This window comes from Ochotona curzoniae, unplaced genomic scaffold (assembly GCF_017591425.1).
Source record: "Ochotona curzoniae isolate NIBS_2020 unplaced genomic scaffold, NIBS_Ocur_1.0 scaffold_461, whole genome shotgun sequence".
NCBI lineage: Eukaryota > Metazoa > Chordata > Mammalia > Lagomorpha > Ochotonidae > Ochotona > Ochotona curzoniae.
The window spans coordinates 9,039,758-9,057,135 of NW_024467120.1; the positions used below are offsets into that span (position 1 = coordinate 9,039,758).

Sequence of the window (17,378 nt, forward strand, 5' to 3'; positions counted from 1 at the left end):
CATGCTGCTGGTTGCATTATTCCTCATCTTAATCTACATTTTTCAATAGGAACTTATGTTGAACATGTTTTCATATGTTTCTTGCCCTAATTAGGCTTTTGAAGTTCAAGGAACTTAAGGAATTCCTTAATTTCCTTCATTAAAATGTCACACAGGAAATAGCAACACTGAAACAAAATCAAGCCAAATTATTGGAAATGAAGGTTGTGGTGGAGCAAACTAGAAATTCTGTGGCAAGTGTCAGTAATAAAATGAATGAGGCAGAGGAAAGAACGCCAGGATTGGAAGATATTCCCTGCCACAATGGGGAAGCGATCAATAAGTTGGAAGTAGAGCTGGGTCAAGCTAAAAAAAGTATTCAAGAATTAAGAGACACTGTTAAAAGGCCAAATATAAGAGTTACAGTGCAGAAAGAGAAGCTGGGTTTAAAAATACATTTAATGAAATAATAAAGGAAAGCTTCCCTAATGTGGAGAAAGAATTGGGAAACAGATGCAGGAGGGGTACAAAATTCCCAACAGGGTTGACCAAAAATGATTTTTTCCCATGACATGTGATAATCAAGCTCTCTTCAGTAAAGCATGAGGAAAAGATCCTTAAGATTTATTTATTTTTATTAGAAAGTCAGATTGACAGAGTAAAAGAGAGTCAGAGAGAAAGATCTTCCATCCACTGGTTAACTCCTTAAGTAGCCGCAACGGCCGAGATTGAGCCGATTCAAAGCCAGGAGCCAGGAGCTTCCCCCAAGTCTCCCACATGGGTGCAGGAGCCCACGGCTCTGGGCCATCCTCCACTCCCTTCCCAGGCCACAGGCAGGGAACTGGATGGGAAGTAGAGCAGCTGGGACACAAACTGGTACCCGTAGAGAGGTTGCTAGTTGAGGATTTAACCCCTAGGCTATCATGCCAGGCCCTCATTTTTTTAAATATTAAAATTTAGGAATTCATATTAAAAACTTATTTTAAGAGACTTGTAGTGTAATGTCAGTTTCTTGGCAGTGGAGAGGAAGGTGAAGGAAGAGAATTAACATTCGCCTAGAGCCTATCAGGGTATGAGAAATTTGCATGTTATCTCAATTAATTCTTTTCACAACCATATGTGGTAGATATTTTTAATGACTTTTAAAATTGTATACTTGTGAAAATATTCATTTAATTTGTTAATTCCTATCCTTTTCCTATATGCTAATAAGCCTTGGGTCTTCTTTACCCACAAATAAGTAAGTGAATGATGTGTTTCATTTTTTTTTTATGAAGCATAATGGTTATTTATGAATGTTTTCTTGGTTTTATTTCCTGAACCATTAACAGACTAATATTATGTAGGATAATCTTTTGTGTACCTTTTGGTTTCTGAAGTTCTGTAATAAATCTCCATTACCTTTGTAACTGAAAAAACTGTAAGGGTTATTTCCATTTTGAAAAAAAAAAAGAAAATCTGTCCCTTCTTTTTGGCTAAATGAAAAGCCAGATCCGTGCCTTCTGAAATTTTATTATGAGAGAGTAATCAATGACATGTTTACTTCATTATTTATGTCCAAGGATCCCTCAGCCTGCAGCTTTAAATTAATAGTCTTGTCCCAACTCCCATGAAATCAACTATTCACACTTGTTTTGTTTTAGCAAGTCTGTCGTATCTTGTCATAACCAAAATAACACAAAATCCTGAAGTACATAAACAAAAAAGCAACAACCTTACTGGAAAAAAAAATCAGTTTTCATGTTTCTTTCTTTTTTTTTAAGTTGAAATATATGCTGAGCACTAGCCGCAGATCTTTAGTGTTCTTAGGAATGGAGGTAAAATTTAAAAATCAAGGTAACTTCAATGAACAGAGTTTACACTTTCAATGTTTTGCACGAGGATGGGCATCTAAAAGACGTTTTAAAATTAGTTTGGTTCCTCCGATTTTTCCTCTTCACGAAATTTTTGTCTCAGCATGCTTGCATATCATGTGCTTGTTCATTTTTTTATTCATTTCTTTACTCAAAAACCAATAACATCTTCGCTGAACTATCGTAATAAAACACTTCAACTTCTGCCAGTGCATCAGATCCACATAATTTTTTTATGTCTTCATTAAGGATGAATACATTATCCGTCAGTGTCACCAGGAGCAAATGCATTAGCTTTTGAGCTTTTCTGGATAATGTCTAATGACATGGCACAACTCCAGCATGCCCGTAGCGTGCATTTCAGTTTTAGTATTTCCATAGGTCTATACTTTCCTATGTGGCTTAATGCTCAAGTGTTGGACATGTTCATACAATTTTTAACCTGCTTGTTTTGTTACACGTTTGAGTAGATCAACACAATTGAGTCAATTGAGAGAGCATCCATGTGTTTGATCTAAAATGTTTTACTCTGTGCTTGGCAATGGCAGTTCTGGATTTGAATAGATAGGCGGGCTGTCAGCTCTCCATGGAGAGAGCAATTTCTGGTGCTTTCCTTCAGCTCAAGTCTGTTTATTTTCCCCCATAACGTAGTTTTATTAAGTTAAAGGGTCACCAATAAATCACTGCAGTAGAATTCGAAAGGCTCATGTCCTTTTGGGGAGCAACAATGTTGGCAATAATTCAGCTCTGTTGCCTTCAATTCCATCTCATTTGAAAAAAAAAAAACAAAAAACAAAACAGACCTAGATTTTCATCAAGACAGAGTGGAGGACTTAGGAGAGAAACAAACCAAACAACAACAGAACTTGTGTGTGTGGCATGCACAGGCAGGGGGAACAGTAGGGAACAGTAGGGAACAGTAGGGGTGAGACCATGTGTAGGTATTTGATTGGAGCTGCTGCTCGGTTTGTGGAGAAGGATATTTCTAGTCTGTTTTTGATGATAGCCTGGACAGGATATGGCTGGGTGTGTCAAAGATGGAAACACAAGCAAACAGAAAAAAAAGGGCACAACCAAAAGTTATGTAGAGAATGGTTCCTATAGTTGTGAACCTGAATTCTGTGAAGGGAAGTGAGGAGACTGAGCTAGCATTTGTTGCTTTGCTTTGGGGTTGCAAATATGGTGTGAGCGATACCCGGTAACAGGTTCATGAGTGTGATCACAAGATGTGGAAGGAAGATGCGGAATCGATCACAATGAGATGTGCTGGAAGGACAGATTGTCTCACATCATTCTGGCTCTGTCGCGACCTAAGGTTTATAACAAAGCAGTGAAATCTTTGCAATATTGAGAATCAGTCTGTGAAAATGAGAGCATGCCATCTGGCAAATGATGAAATAATCTGTTTTCATTCTTTTCAAACCCACAAGTAAGTTTGATTTCATCTCTGGCCCATATTAGAATTATTCCAGAGGTCCGTGTGGAAATATTTTCTCATCCTTGCTTATTCATTTATTCAGTAAGGATCATTTGAGAATGTGCTACAAGCCATCTAGGGCACTCAATGTGGGAAGGCAGAGAGGAGTAAGAACTCAAATAGTTGTTCCTGGATATCCATAGGGGATTTGCTCCAAGAGCCTGTCAGGAAACCGAACTGCGGATGCTCAGACCCTTACTAAATAAATGACATGGTTTTTGCATATAACCTATGTAGAGACTCCTAAAACTTTGTCTACAAATTACTTGCAGTCACTAACATGATTCTGTAAAAAGTAGTTACACTATGTTGTTTAGAGAATAGTGACAAGGGAAAAAGAAGGCTGTATGAGTTCAGCACAGACAGATTTAAAAATACTTTCATTCTGTGGTTGGTTGAATTCAGGGTTGGTGAATGTGTGGATGGGGAGGATGGTTATGTATTGAGTTCAGGTGCTCACATTCTTCAGCGATGGGGAAGCGATGGGGACGCGCAGAGGAAGCCAGAAAGGTTTGCTTGTCAGGTGCAGAGAAAAAGGACCACGGCTCGAGCAGTTTATGTCTACGCAGGAATCCTGCCAGAGTGAGGACATAGTACCATCAAGGACATGGCCCCCCAACCAAGGAGATAATGTCATAAAGGAGAGAATCGCAGGAGGTAATCCCATCAGGAGAGATGATCCCTTCATGGGACATAGCCCCGACACGGGATATTGTCCCGTCAGTGGAGATAGTCCCGTCACAGGACAGCCCCATCATAGGAGACGATCCCATCACGGGTATAGTCTTGTAGCGGCGACACTCCCATCGTGGGGTAATCCCATCATGGCAGATAAGCACTGACTCTCTCCAATCGGATAACTATTCTTCCTGTGGGAGGAGTCACATAGAAAGAAATCACTCTTAATTGTTTTGCAGCTTTAATTTCTATAGTCTCATAGGAATGTTTGAATAACTCTGATGCCCTCACCTGGACAGGTCGGACCAGTTTTGCATGAAACACTATGGTGTCTGTCCAGCCTGTGTCAGTCACATGGCTGCTCGGTGCCTCTATGTTGGCACTGTGTCACTGTGCAGGGAAGAGGAGCGTGTCAGAGGGGCGTCTGCAGGTCATGGCATCCCGGTGTCAAAGTTCAGCATGTTCAGCTGCAAAACCCTTCCAGGCAAGGTCCTGTTTGCTGGGGTACTTGTAGCAGGAGCCAGAGAGAAACTCTGAATTGCCCACAATGTCCCAGAGGGAGAACTGACAAAAGTTTGTTCCACTGTGGAACAACATTTCACAGAGCTTAAGTGTCCACTGCTCCCTCGGGCAAAGCGCAGGGTCTGCAGTGTGCCTTTGAAGGCAAGCAAAAACTGCTTCTCCAATGTTTACACAGCAGGTAAATGAGTCTTTGGCAACTTAGGCGTTTATGCCTTCATGCTCGGTGACAAGAAATTTCCCCTCTTCCAAAATTCAAGCCATCTGGGTTATGAGCAACACAATAAATCCTAGCTAATAAATCACCCCGCCCAATGTTCTTGACAACACGAATTCTGTAGTATGTTAAAAACGTTATAATAAATGACAACAGGGTATGATCTATGAGGCCTCTTAGTGCTCTCCACTTCATCCAGCTGGGAAAATTATGGCCTCTGAAATCTTCATAATTTGAGCACTTGCATTTGCTGAGCAGACTTCTACAAATTTGTCAACCACTTACCCATGGAAGAAGCTCTGTTTTTCTAGACAGTGACACTGTGATCAGATATCTTATGAATTCTTTCTGTGGCTAAGCAGGAAAGCAGTTAATAAAAATTAAATGATTTGGAAACTGCTTAATAATGCAAGGTGATTTGTTGTTGTTGTTGTTTTAGAATAGAAAGTAAAACATATTTGGAATGGCTTACCTGTGGATAGTTTATTATTTGGGGGTTCTGTATTGCAAGTGAGTTACGCCTCTCTTTGCTGTGGGAATATATGGCACCTTGTAAATATTAGGCCTTTAATATATTAACGCGCCTTCCAGTAGGTTAGTGGGGAGCATTTCATTTCAAAAGTTAGAGGCAATATGCAAAAAACTGTATATGGGTTCCAGTCCCTGCAATGGCCAAAATGATACAATATTTTGTGCAGCAGTACACTGAATGATTTATTCAAAATATTTTTGATTGTTTCTCTGTCGAGTGTAAATATATGAAATAAAATCATGCATGGTATTCCCAACACCAGAAATGATATTCTATGTACACTTATGAGAAGCCCTTGGGAGACGTGTGGCTTAACTCTTCTCCATACTACAGAAGATATAAAATATTTAGGGGGAAATGTAAATAAGTACCTGTTAGCCATCACTAGGCACCTAGCATTGTAGCTGGCTTGAAATGTGTGCTGAGCCAACTTTGTCTACAGTGAGAATGCCAATTACACCGTATACATTTGCTGCAACTGGCAAACATTATCCCAGAAAGGGTGGAGGACTAACTACTGTGAAAAGTGTTGCAATAACAATCTGTTTAAGGAGAGAACTTAAAAATGGTAGAACCTAGCACAAATAATAAAGCTGAGAGGTCGCTGCATTGTTATGCAAAACCAGCAGATAATGGCACACTAAAATCCATGAAATTCATGTGTCATATATTATTTATTGCTGAAAAATACACAAACACTTGAGGCCATCTATGCATGCACTTGTTCTGACAGTTCACACCACTTGCGTTCATTCTCTTGAATGACAATGTGTCTAACTTTAAAATGTCTTCAAAGGGTGTTTCTTAGAATAGCCCTGCTTGGATCACTCTTGCGTTGTTCACCACTTGTCAATCAGCAAATTTATTTGAATGGTCAATCAATCAATCAATCAATCAATCAGAACTTGCTTGTCTAATAAGCAATCATTCCAGGGCGTTTTACACTTCAAAAGCTCTGGTGATATGTTCAAGTGAAAGAAAAAGGGAATTTATATAGAGTTGTTCATATTTTATCTTCCAAACAAGATTTTAGATAACAGAAACTGTCAGTGCCATGTGCTATAATCAGTTCTTAATCAAATAAATGATGTTTTAGTGTCCAAAAAGAAATAGAAATATTAAGTGGGCCCGGTGTAGTAGCCTAGCGGCAAAAGTCCCCACCTGGAACATACCAGGATCCCATATAGGCGCCGGTTCTAATCCTGAGAGCCCTGCTTCCCATCCAGCTCCCTGCTTGTGGCCTGGGAAAGCAGTCAAGGACAGTTCAAAGCCTTGGGACCTGCATCCATGTGGGAGACCCGGAGGAGGTTCCTGGCTCCTGGCTTCGGATCGGCACAGCACTGACTATTATGACCACTTGGGGAGTAAATCACTGGAAGGAAGACCTTCCTCTCTGTCTCTTTGTATATCTGACTTTGCAATAAAACATAATAAAATGTTTAAAAAACTAAATAGAAATACAAGAATACTTCAGATTAAAGTAGTATCATTTCTAAGAATTAGGAAATGCAACCTTATCAGTACATAAACCTATTCATACACACACAGAGCTACAGATATACATTCTTTTTTTATAAAAAAAGATTTATTTGTTTTTATTGGAAAGGTGGATATACAGAGAGGGGGGAGAGACAGAAAGGAAGATCTTCTGGAACTGAGCTGATCTGAAGCCAGGACCCAGGAGCTTCTTCTTGGTCTCCCACATTGGTATGGATCCCAAGGCTGCTTTCCCAGGCCACAAGCAGGGAGCTGGATGGGAAGTGGAGCCGCCGGGATTAGAACTGCTGCCCATATAGGATCCCGGCACATTCAAGGTGAGGACTTTAACCACTATGCTATCGCGCCAGGCCCCAGACATGCATTCTTGTAACTGTTATTCCACTTTATAAATTCCTAAGTGTCGCTTATTCTCTACATTATCAAAAATTGGTAGATCTGGGGAGAGAGATCCAGGCCAATTTCATAACAAGGAGTGATTTCCTATGTTTTTAGTGGCTGATAATTTTATTATAAATGTTATTCAGATGAGAATCTTGGACTTCTATTGTGTAGCAGTTATTAAGTTTTTGTGTCTACCCATCCACGTGGTGTGATTGGCCTCAGCAAGCGGCTCTGGGTTGCCTGTCTGCTCCATCCGTTGGGGAGGCTTGGAGCGGACTGTGCGGGTGTGGAAGGTCGCGTTCCTGTTGGTTCCTCCAGGCTGTTCTTGAGCGCATGATGACCGTATGTGCACACAATATGTGTTCACCTGGGAACTGGCCGCTTCTGCTTCGCTTCCAGGGTGTAGTTTTTCCAGCACTGCAAGCCAACTTTGTTGTGCCTGTGCAAATATTCCAAGGAATTTTGAGTCAATTTGAACTGAAGCATTGGGTAAGACATTGCTTCTCAGTGTATCTGCCATTGCTTTAATCTCTTCTGGGAAGAGATTAACACTTGAAGTGCCAGGTTGAACAAGGAAGTTCTGCTTTTCCCAATATGGACAACCATCTTAGGAGTTGCGATGGAACAAAAAGATTGAAGGAGGACAGCTATCCTCATGCTTCTTGCATTGAGACAGCCATCTCCTCTTGCCCATAGATATCAGTGCTTCTGGTTCTCAAGCTTTTAGACTTGGACCAAATGATAGCACCAACTTTGCTGGGACTCCAGTTTGCATATGGCAAGCCATGGGACTTCTTGGGTTTCATAATTTCAAGAACAAATGATGTGCATGCTTCTACACACACATACTACTGAGTCTGTTTTCTCTGGGAAACATAGAAAGCAAAGTACGGCTCATAAGGAGAACCCTGTTTGCTGGTTGTTGTAAGTTAAAGTAGGAGGTAGGAAGACAGAGCCGCTCACGTGGCTGAGGCTGCTGCCACTGACTTCTCCCTCATTCTTGAGAGAAGGTTTGCTGACCTTTGTCTTTAAGTTCTTTTTAAGTACACTTTTAGCTACCTACTTAACTCTGTCCCCTCCTGTCAAATATACTTTAAGATTTGAAATTCCTTTTTTCAAATAACAGTGATGTTTCTATTTTCAAATTGATACAGTGTAAAATAATCTGCAGATTATTAAGGAATGGTCAAATAAAAAATTGTCAAAGAGCCTGCAAGAGGAAAAACAAAAACAAATGAGCAGGTTAAAAAGATTCCCTAGAGAAGTCAGCAAATCCCATAGTTAAAAATTACCAAGCTGCTCATAGTGAAGAAAAGAGTAGAGGGGAAAATGGTACGTATCAAGGTAAAACGATGAATGGTCAAGAGAAACTTTTAAATTGCATCTGCTAAAATTAAGTCAGCCTGTAGCAGGAATATTGAGGCTACTAAAGACATGTGTGGGTGCAGTGGCTAACTTGCCAGTCTGGACACCAGCATGCGTCCCAGAGCTTGCATCAACAGCTCTGCTTGCTATGCAGCCTCCTGCAGATGTGCAATATGCGAGACAACAGGTGATCACTCACTTCACTGCATCCCTGTCATCCAAGTGGAGTCCGGGTGCAGCACCTGGCTCCTGGCATCAGTCTGACCCAGTCCTGGCTGTTGGAGGCATTTGGAGAGGCAATCTGCAGATGCAAGAGGGCTCTCCTCTCTTTATCAAATAAAGATATATTCATTTTTAAAAGTAGAAATGAATAGTTTCCATGAGACAGATACCAGCCACAGGTGAGAACAGCTTTAAAACCAAGCTCAACTCTGTTGAAACAAATCATAGGTCTTTGGAGAGTTTTCCTTCACTCTAAAAATTATAAACAGATTTCATGGAAATGAGAATCATGGGCTGAAATCACACTCCAGAATAACTCTACGTTCCTTTGTTTTACACTGTATTCTCTTGGTCAAAACAAAACAAAACAAAACAAAAAACAAAGCACAAGCTAGTTAAGTATGAGATGAGAAGGACAGGTGTCTAATCATGATTTTTATTCCACTGTTTGACAAGAATCTATTACGGACACATCTAGGGGAAAAAGTGTCAGTATTAAATTCCATGAAGTAACTTAACTGTGGCTGCTAATTAGGACGTGTTGCCTGATGCCCCGCTTGAATAACTAATGAACATTTTTTCCTACCTGGTATTCAAAGAAAGCTTTTTGGCTTCAAAAGTGAGTGGCTTTGATTACAGAAAGGTCATGGTTTTGGTGACTGTTTGAAGATTTCATCAGCAGCATCTCTGATGATCAGGAATCACTTTTGTGAGATGTTCAAGCTTTCTTAAAGTTCTTGTACTCCAAGTCTTAAAAGAACGCCTTGGTTAACCTATGGTGATTTATGGAGACTTCTGTGTTTTCTAAGAAGACACTAATTGATGTGCACACTTACACACACACACACACACACACGTCAACTGGAAGGAATCATTCCTTTTCACTCTGTTGGCAATTGGTAAGTTCTTTGTTGAAGCTTATCTTACTCTTTAATTATGAATACATACACACACATCTCTGTGTGTGTGTTCATGGTAGAAGCCTACATAGGACAGACATTGGAGGGAGCCTGGACCAAGTCCTCTATGTTTCATCATGTAGGTGTTATCTAATTTGATGTGATCTTCTGGGAATATCTAAAAGCAAATATTTCTTAGCGCATCCTTCCTGTGTCAGGGTTGCCCGTGTATCAGAAATTGAGCTATGGATGACTGCCAGCTTTTTGTCAGTAAAGTTTTATCGGAACATAGCCAGGTGCATTTGTTTGTCTGTGATGCTTTACACCACAACAGCGTGTGAGAGTCGTGTTTGACCTCTGAGGTTTATTTTTCCTCTTCTCAGTAAGTTTCACAGAACTGAAAGCTGTGATAGGGGCATTTGTGCCAACCCAAGTCTCAGTAATGCTAAATCATTGCATTCCACTGTATTCCATCGATGACTGCCTGTCTTGACAACTCAGCCACCCCCTTCCCTCCCTCTCTCTCACCACCCATTTTGCTCAGCGGGCAAGCTTCTCCTCATCTCTCTCTCATCCCTATTCAGACTGGCACAACTTCAGTACCGTTCCTAGATTATTGTAATGACCTCTGATATATTCCATCCCCATGCTTTGCCTTCTTCCATCCATCCTCCTCGTTATAAATAGAGCAATCTTGCCAGAATGCAAATTGAACTTGTCACTCTCTTTCCGCAGTCCCTTTATTGCTTTTCATCCTCTGCAAACGTAAGCTGGAACCTTCCTCACCTTGCTGTGCTAGCACACGGGTAGAAGAGCCGTTCTCTGCTGCTTCATACACACACATCTTGCTGGAATTAAACTGCTAAATTTAGAGGTCGCTTATTTTTCCGTGAAAAAGAAGGGATTCTAAGTCCTTGTTCTTCATTCTCCTATATGATGTTTAGTCAGGGGCAGCCATAGGAGAGGCTCAGAAAAATGAAGTTTAACATGCTCACACAGCTAGGGACGGGAGGCACGGAAGGCCACGCGGGGCCCTGTGCGAGAGTTGGTTGTGGTCAGGATGTGGAAAGAGTGGCAAGGAGTCTAGACCGATGTCCTCAACTGGGTTTCTGAGTTTAAGGCACGGCAAGACAGATCAGACAGTTTAGGACATCGTGATCTAAACAATCTTGGTGGGCTGCGGACTATGGGAGTGGTTCCAAGTACTTCAGTGATTGACATTCAGATAAGTAAAAACGGAAGGACATGAAGTGCTTTGGTCAAGAATGTAGCTCATGATTTTTAATTTAGATGATCAATGACGAGCTTCGGGCTAAGTTGCTTTTTTGTCTCAGGAAAGGCAATATCTTTCTTCTAATTTCCAGAAAGGTTTCTCTGATGTAAAAATGCCATAATATGAAGAAAATTCTAATATATATATATAAAGATTTTTTCATACAATACTGGATATATATACATATATGTATAAATATATGTAATGTGTATATAAGGAAATAAAATCTATTATATATACAGTGCATACACACATATATACATAACATACCTATACATATATACACACACACATTTATGTATGCACACACATACACACATATACATATAAATACACACATTCACATAGTTACCTATCCCAAAATAGTTTCCATCCCTGGGACTTTGAAGGAACAGAGCGAAGAACAGCATATTCCCTCGATATGCAGACAGTTTTTTTTGACAGTAATCTGTGAGGCCTTCTTCAGTAGAACACACCACTTCACTCTTGATGACCCTCTGCCGAAAACATAATGTTGTAAGAGAAAACAACCTCTCACCAGCAAACATGCTGAACCTGCACGAGTTTTTTTAAGGCAAGATTTTGTCTCCATATGTAGTGGTTAAATCAGCCAGTTAACGGAAAAGTTCAAACAGGAAGCTGCACACTACAACTCTGTGTAACTCTGGGTTTATTTTTTTATTTTAAAAAACTGTTTTAGATAAGTTGACTAGCTGCATTTTTCTAATGAAGTTGCAGGGATTAATTAGTGTTTTTGACCCAGTAACGATGAAATAGCAAGGTTCCACCTACAGTCACTGTCTAAAAAGATGGGGCCGGGAAGGCGGGTGGGGTGGGGGCAGGGCGAGGATGTCCCTTATGGGACCAGAGTGAGACGAACGAGCATGAACGGTGAGGAGCTGATTTCTAAGGTTTCAACAACAGGACAGGAAATAATTAAACCTGATTAGCGACAAGAAACCTGTGAAACCAGCAATGTTCCTTGGGACTATTTTGCACTCAGAATTGTCCCTGAAAACATAGGGGAAAGCCATTAGTGCTGAACTTGCCCACCGGAATCAAAGTCATTTGTTAGAGGCAGAATGGATGTAAATGGAAACCACATTGTGATGGAGGAAAAAGTCTGGGATGATTTATGTGTGTGGTCTGGCTTGAAAGTGGGTGGTGGAGGTCAAGGGGGAAAAAACGGACGGCCTTTCCAGAGTTCTTTTCTGGCAGAGTCTATGGCAAGGCTTGTGTTTCATAAAAACCACGATGATTGAAAAATGAGACCTAAGGAAAAAGGCGACAGGGATTGTTGTTAAAATGCTTTCATAGAGATGGACAACGCATATGAGACCTGATTTACACTGGAATGATATGGACCACATAAACAAATTTATGTAGGTGGATTGATAGTTTGATGAGAGAGGAGGGCAAAGGCAGGAAAACGAGGAGAGTATTTTCTGAAATCCAACAGTTGGAAAATGAAGCAAGTAAATAGATATTTTTTAAAAATTTTATGTAATAAATGCTCTCAGTGTCTGAGACTGTTTTATGAATAACAGCTCAGTTATACTTTCGTAGCAATCCTTTGTGGTGCGTTCTGTTGTTCTCTCCGTTTTTCTTGGGGTTCAGAGATGAAGGTCCCATCGCTCCTAAGTGGTGTGTCCGGGTTCAAGTCAAGGTAGTCTGGCTCCTGGCCTCTTGCTCTTACAGAGAGAGAGAAAAGGATGAGAGATCCCAAGCATTTACTGCACAGTTAGGGTGTGGTGCTGATAACAAGCAAAGAAGCTTCACATTTTTAGGGCGTTTCTGTTGTGTCCCCATCTCTCTTCCTACCGTCTGCCTCTGACTCTTCTCCTGGGCAAGGATTTAAAAAGCTAAGAAAAAAAGAAGCAAAAGCAAGACAAACCTGAGCTCAGTCTGATTCGAGATAATATTTATTAGTCCATTTATTAGATAATATTATAATATTATGATTTATTAGATAATATTTATTAGTCCACTGATAGTGTTGAATAACACAAGGTGTTCCTCACCAGTTTTCATGTAGGATTATTTGTTTTTATTGGACGAGCAAATTTTATAGGCAAATAGAAAGATTCTTCATCCACTGGTTTACCATTCAAGTAGCCACAATGGCCAGAGCTGAGTTGATCCAAAGCCAGGAGCCAGGAGCTTCTTCCAGGTCTCCCATGCAGGTGTAGGATCCCAAGGCTCTGGGCCGTCCTCAATTCCTTTCCCAGGCCACAAGCAGGGGCTGGATGGAAAGTGCAGCAGCAGGGATATGAGCCAGTTCTCATATGGGATCCTGACACATGCAACATGAGGATTCAGACACTGAGCCATCACACCAGACCCTTTCTCTTTCTCTTCTCTTCTCTTCTCTTTTCTTTTCTTTTCTTTTCTTTTCTTTTCTTTTCTTTTCTTTTCTTTTCTTTTCTTTTCTTTTCTTTTCTTTTCTCTTCTCTTCTCTTCTCTTCTCTTCTCTTCTCTTCTCTTCTCTTCTCTTCTCTTCTCTTCTCTTTTCTTTTCTTTCTTTAAAGAAATTTCCTACACAGTCTCACCAAAGATCCAAGAAAATGATACATCACATGTACTCTTTTTTTTTAAAGATTTATTCATTTTTTATTACAAAGTCAGATATACAGAGAGGAGGAGAACAGAGGGGAAGATCATCCGTCCAATGATTCACTCCCCAAGTGAGTGCAACGGCCGATGCTATGCCGATCCGAAGCCAGAAACCAGGAACTTCTTCCAGGTCTCCTACGCGGGTGCAGGATCCCAAAGCTTTGGGCCGTCCTTGACTGCTTTCCCAGGCCACAAGCGGGGATCTGGATGGGAAGTGGAGCTGCCGGGATTAGAACCGGGGCCCATATGGGATCCTGGCAGGTTCAAGGCAAGGACTTTAGCTGCTAGGCCACGGCGCCGGGCCCAGGATTTTCCTGTTTAAAGGCAGAATGTGATTCAGATATTGCACGGCTTCCTAACTACAGTGCTACAAAACTGTTACATAGGCAAGTGGATCTTCCTTCACTGACTGGCGTCCAAGAGAAAATTGATGAAGTCATGTCACCTTCTGCTTTACCTAATGTTCAATCGATTCTGATACTGAAGGAAACCCTGCTTGCCTGTAAAACGGTTTATAGCACTGTGAATAGAAATGGTTCCTTGACAACCACTCAGATACATGTCCGTCTCCCCTGTCCTGCTGCTCTTTGCTGATACTCTGTACAAGACTTTGCTGTGTACAGTTGATTTACACCTGCAGCTCCTGTGGGACTTGCAGATGGCTGGCCTCTGGGCTCATGCAGGTATCTGGTGAGTCACATCTTTCAATTATTTTTGTCTGTACAATCAGGCAGCTCTGAGTTTTGTTGTCATTTTAATCCTCTGTTCCGTTAGAAACCCCAGCTTTCAGGCTCGCAACCAAACTGGACACAGTGTTCCTGCAAGGTCACTAAAATATGTGCTAATAGACAATAAGCTTTGTGCAACACAGAATCCTAGAACCGATTACAAGGTCAAGATGCTTTCTCAAGTCATCGTACACAGGTACTTCAAACAGTTGTTGGAAAATGTGCCTGTCTTTTACTTCCATTGCCCATGACTGCTTGAAGCACTCTCCTACAAATGCTTTCAAAAGGAAGAGCCCGACTCTTGTAGTTTCCATAGCAGAGCATACCAGTGCAAGCCCTCATCTTTGATTCCCTGTTGAAATTGACTGCTTCAAGATTCAGGCCTAAGTGTCCAGTCTCCATGTTGTGTAACCTCAACCTGCAACCTGGAATGACCCCTCCTTGGCACGAGTGTGTGCTGAGAGCATGCCACGTGCGTGTTTGTCAAAATCCCCCTATGACTTTTATATGTTTTGTGAGGACATGCAAAAATATTGTACAGAACATTTTAAATTAAAATGTAGTGTCTTGTACATAAAACAGTTAAATGTATATCCATCACATTTCTAGTTATAACACGTTTCTCTTTTTCATTTTTGTTTTTTGGCCCATATAAATCCTGGCTTGCTGAGTGATAATATTTAACCTGTCCATGATTTAGACTAGTATCCATCTTGCCCACTTTACTTGTAAAATATGGTATTTATAAACTATGAAGTTGGCTGCTCCCGGTGCTGCCTGGTACCCGTTTTGTGAAGCAGCAGCTGAGGAGACTCTGGTGCTTGCCATGGTCAAGGAAAAAGTCAAGACCAAGCATAATGATCATATTAATTTGAAGGTGGCAGGGCAGGATGGTTCTGGCCTGCAATTTAAAACTACAAGGCATGTACCGCTTAGTAAACTAATGAAAGCCTATCGTGAATGACAGGGTTTGTCAATGAGGCAGATCAGAGTCCGATGTGATGGGCAGCCAATCAATGAGTCAGACACACCCGCACAGTTGGGACTGGAGGATGAAGATACGGTTGACGTGTTTCAACAGCAGACAGGTGGTGTCTACTAAACAGGGAACCTGCTACTTTCCTCCAGCACTCTTGTCTCATGGACCAAGAATGCACTCTCACTTTGAAAACGATGTTTGGGTTCCATCACACCCTGACTACCTCAGTATACTTTTCCTATTCTTTCATTGTCCCCTTCCTACGTTCCTTTATCGTACATAAAGTAACTGGTGCATGTACACAAACATATTGCATTTTGCATTTGTTCTTTTCTTTCTTTCTTTTTTTTTTTTAATTTCTGAATGGCCAGTGATATGTTTTGGTTGACATCAGTGGGAGATGGAATGGGGAGATGAGCTGGTTCTGTGACAATGCCCCCCGTTCTCCATTACCAGCACGCTCATTCAGCTATATTCCAGTAAGTTATTTGCTCTCACTGTTTTAGCAACAACAACAACAACAACGAACAACATAAAAATCTTTGCACACTTTGGTTGGAGAATTTTAATGTTTTCATTTATCATCGTAAAACCAAGGACGATTTTTATAACTTTTTGGTACGTAGGTGTTACATGTAGGGCAATCTTTCTTTAAGTAGGGGTAAATTATTCTTAAAGAAATGAATCCTAGCTAGTTTTCCCTTCAAGTCAAGTGTCTTGTTATTTAAATAAACTTCTTGTTACAAAAAAAAAAACTATAAACTATAAAAGTGTAAGCAGCAAAAAGAGTAGTCGCTTAGGGAAATTATCTTCAAAATAGATAAGATATTCCAGTAAAGTTGTGCCTTTCACATTTCTCTTTTATCTCTTAAAAAAGGACATTTAAATATGAACCTTTTAGACTATTAAGGATAGAATTAAAAATACAAATCGCTAATGTTTCCAAATCTATTCACCCGTCTATTTCTCTCTCTCCCTCTCTTTCTCTCTCTCTTCTTCTCTCCCTCATTCTGTCTCTGGAATTATGATTAATCATCTGCTGGCTGCATGCTGTGGTGAGGGAAAATGGGATCTTTAAGGTAAACACATATGAATTTCCTGTTCTTCCACGTACTAGCTTTCTGAACTGAGGTAAGCCACGTCATAGTAGCTTGACTTTCACATCTGTAAATTTGGTATGGAAATTATTTATTAGCAAAGATATTATGAAGAACAGTTACTTACAGAAGTTCTTTTAAAAGTTAAGAACATTGGGCCCGGCGTGGTGGCCTAGCAGCTAAAGTCCTCACCTTGAACGCCCCAGGATCCCATATGGGCCCCGGTTCTAATCCCAGCAGCTCCACTTCCCGTCCAGATCCCTGCTTGTGCCCTGGGAAAGCAATCAAGGACAGCCCAAAGCTTTGGGACCCTGCACCCCTGTGTGGGAGACCTGGAAGAGGTTCCTGGTTTTTGGCTTCAGATCAGCACAGCATCGGCCGTTGCACTCACTTGGGGAGTGAATCATCAGACAGAAGATCTTCCTCTCTGTCTCTCCTCCTCTCTGTATATCTGACTTTGCAATAAAAAAAAAGTAAGTCTTTAAAAAAATAATGAATGAAAAGATGTTTATGTGGTGCAAAATTTGGAAATCCACAAAGCATTTTATTCCCATGGCATGTCATTTCTATTAAAAGAAGCACCTTCATACACATGGGTTTCACAATTTGGCACTAAAACATACTTTGAATACCATTTTCTAGGGAGCACACCCTTATTCCTGACAAATTCTTCATTTTACCTTTTATACGAAAATGTAATAACTAGATTTCTTTTTTTCTTTCAATTTTTTTAAGTTTTATTTATTTGTTTTTATTGTTATTAACATTGTATTATGTGATACAGTTTTATAGGCACTGGGGATTTCCCCCTCCCCTACCATACCCCTCCCCCCATGGTGGATTCCTCCACCTTGCTGCATAACCACAGTTCAAGTTCAGTTGAGATTCCTTCCTTGCAAGCATATACCTAGCATAAAGTCCAGCGTCTTATTGTCCAGATAAGTTCAGTGGCCTCTTGGGGAGACCTTCTCTGGTCTGAAGGTAGAGCTAACAGAGTAAAGTTCCGGTCAGTTAAAAGTCCCAACAAAACATCAGCATCAATATACAATGTTATGGAATTAATTGA

At 40.7% G+C, this 17,378-nt stretch overlaps 1 pseudogene; it reads left to right on the forward strand.

Moving 5' to 3' along the window:
- Positions 1-14,987: 14,987 nt before the first annotated feature.
- LOC121147748 lies at positions 14,988-15,338 on the forward strand (annotated as a pseudogene).
- The last annotated feature ends 2,040 nt before the right edge of the window (positions 15,339-17,378 follow it).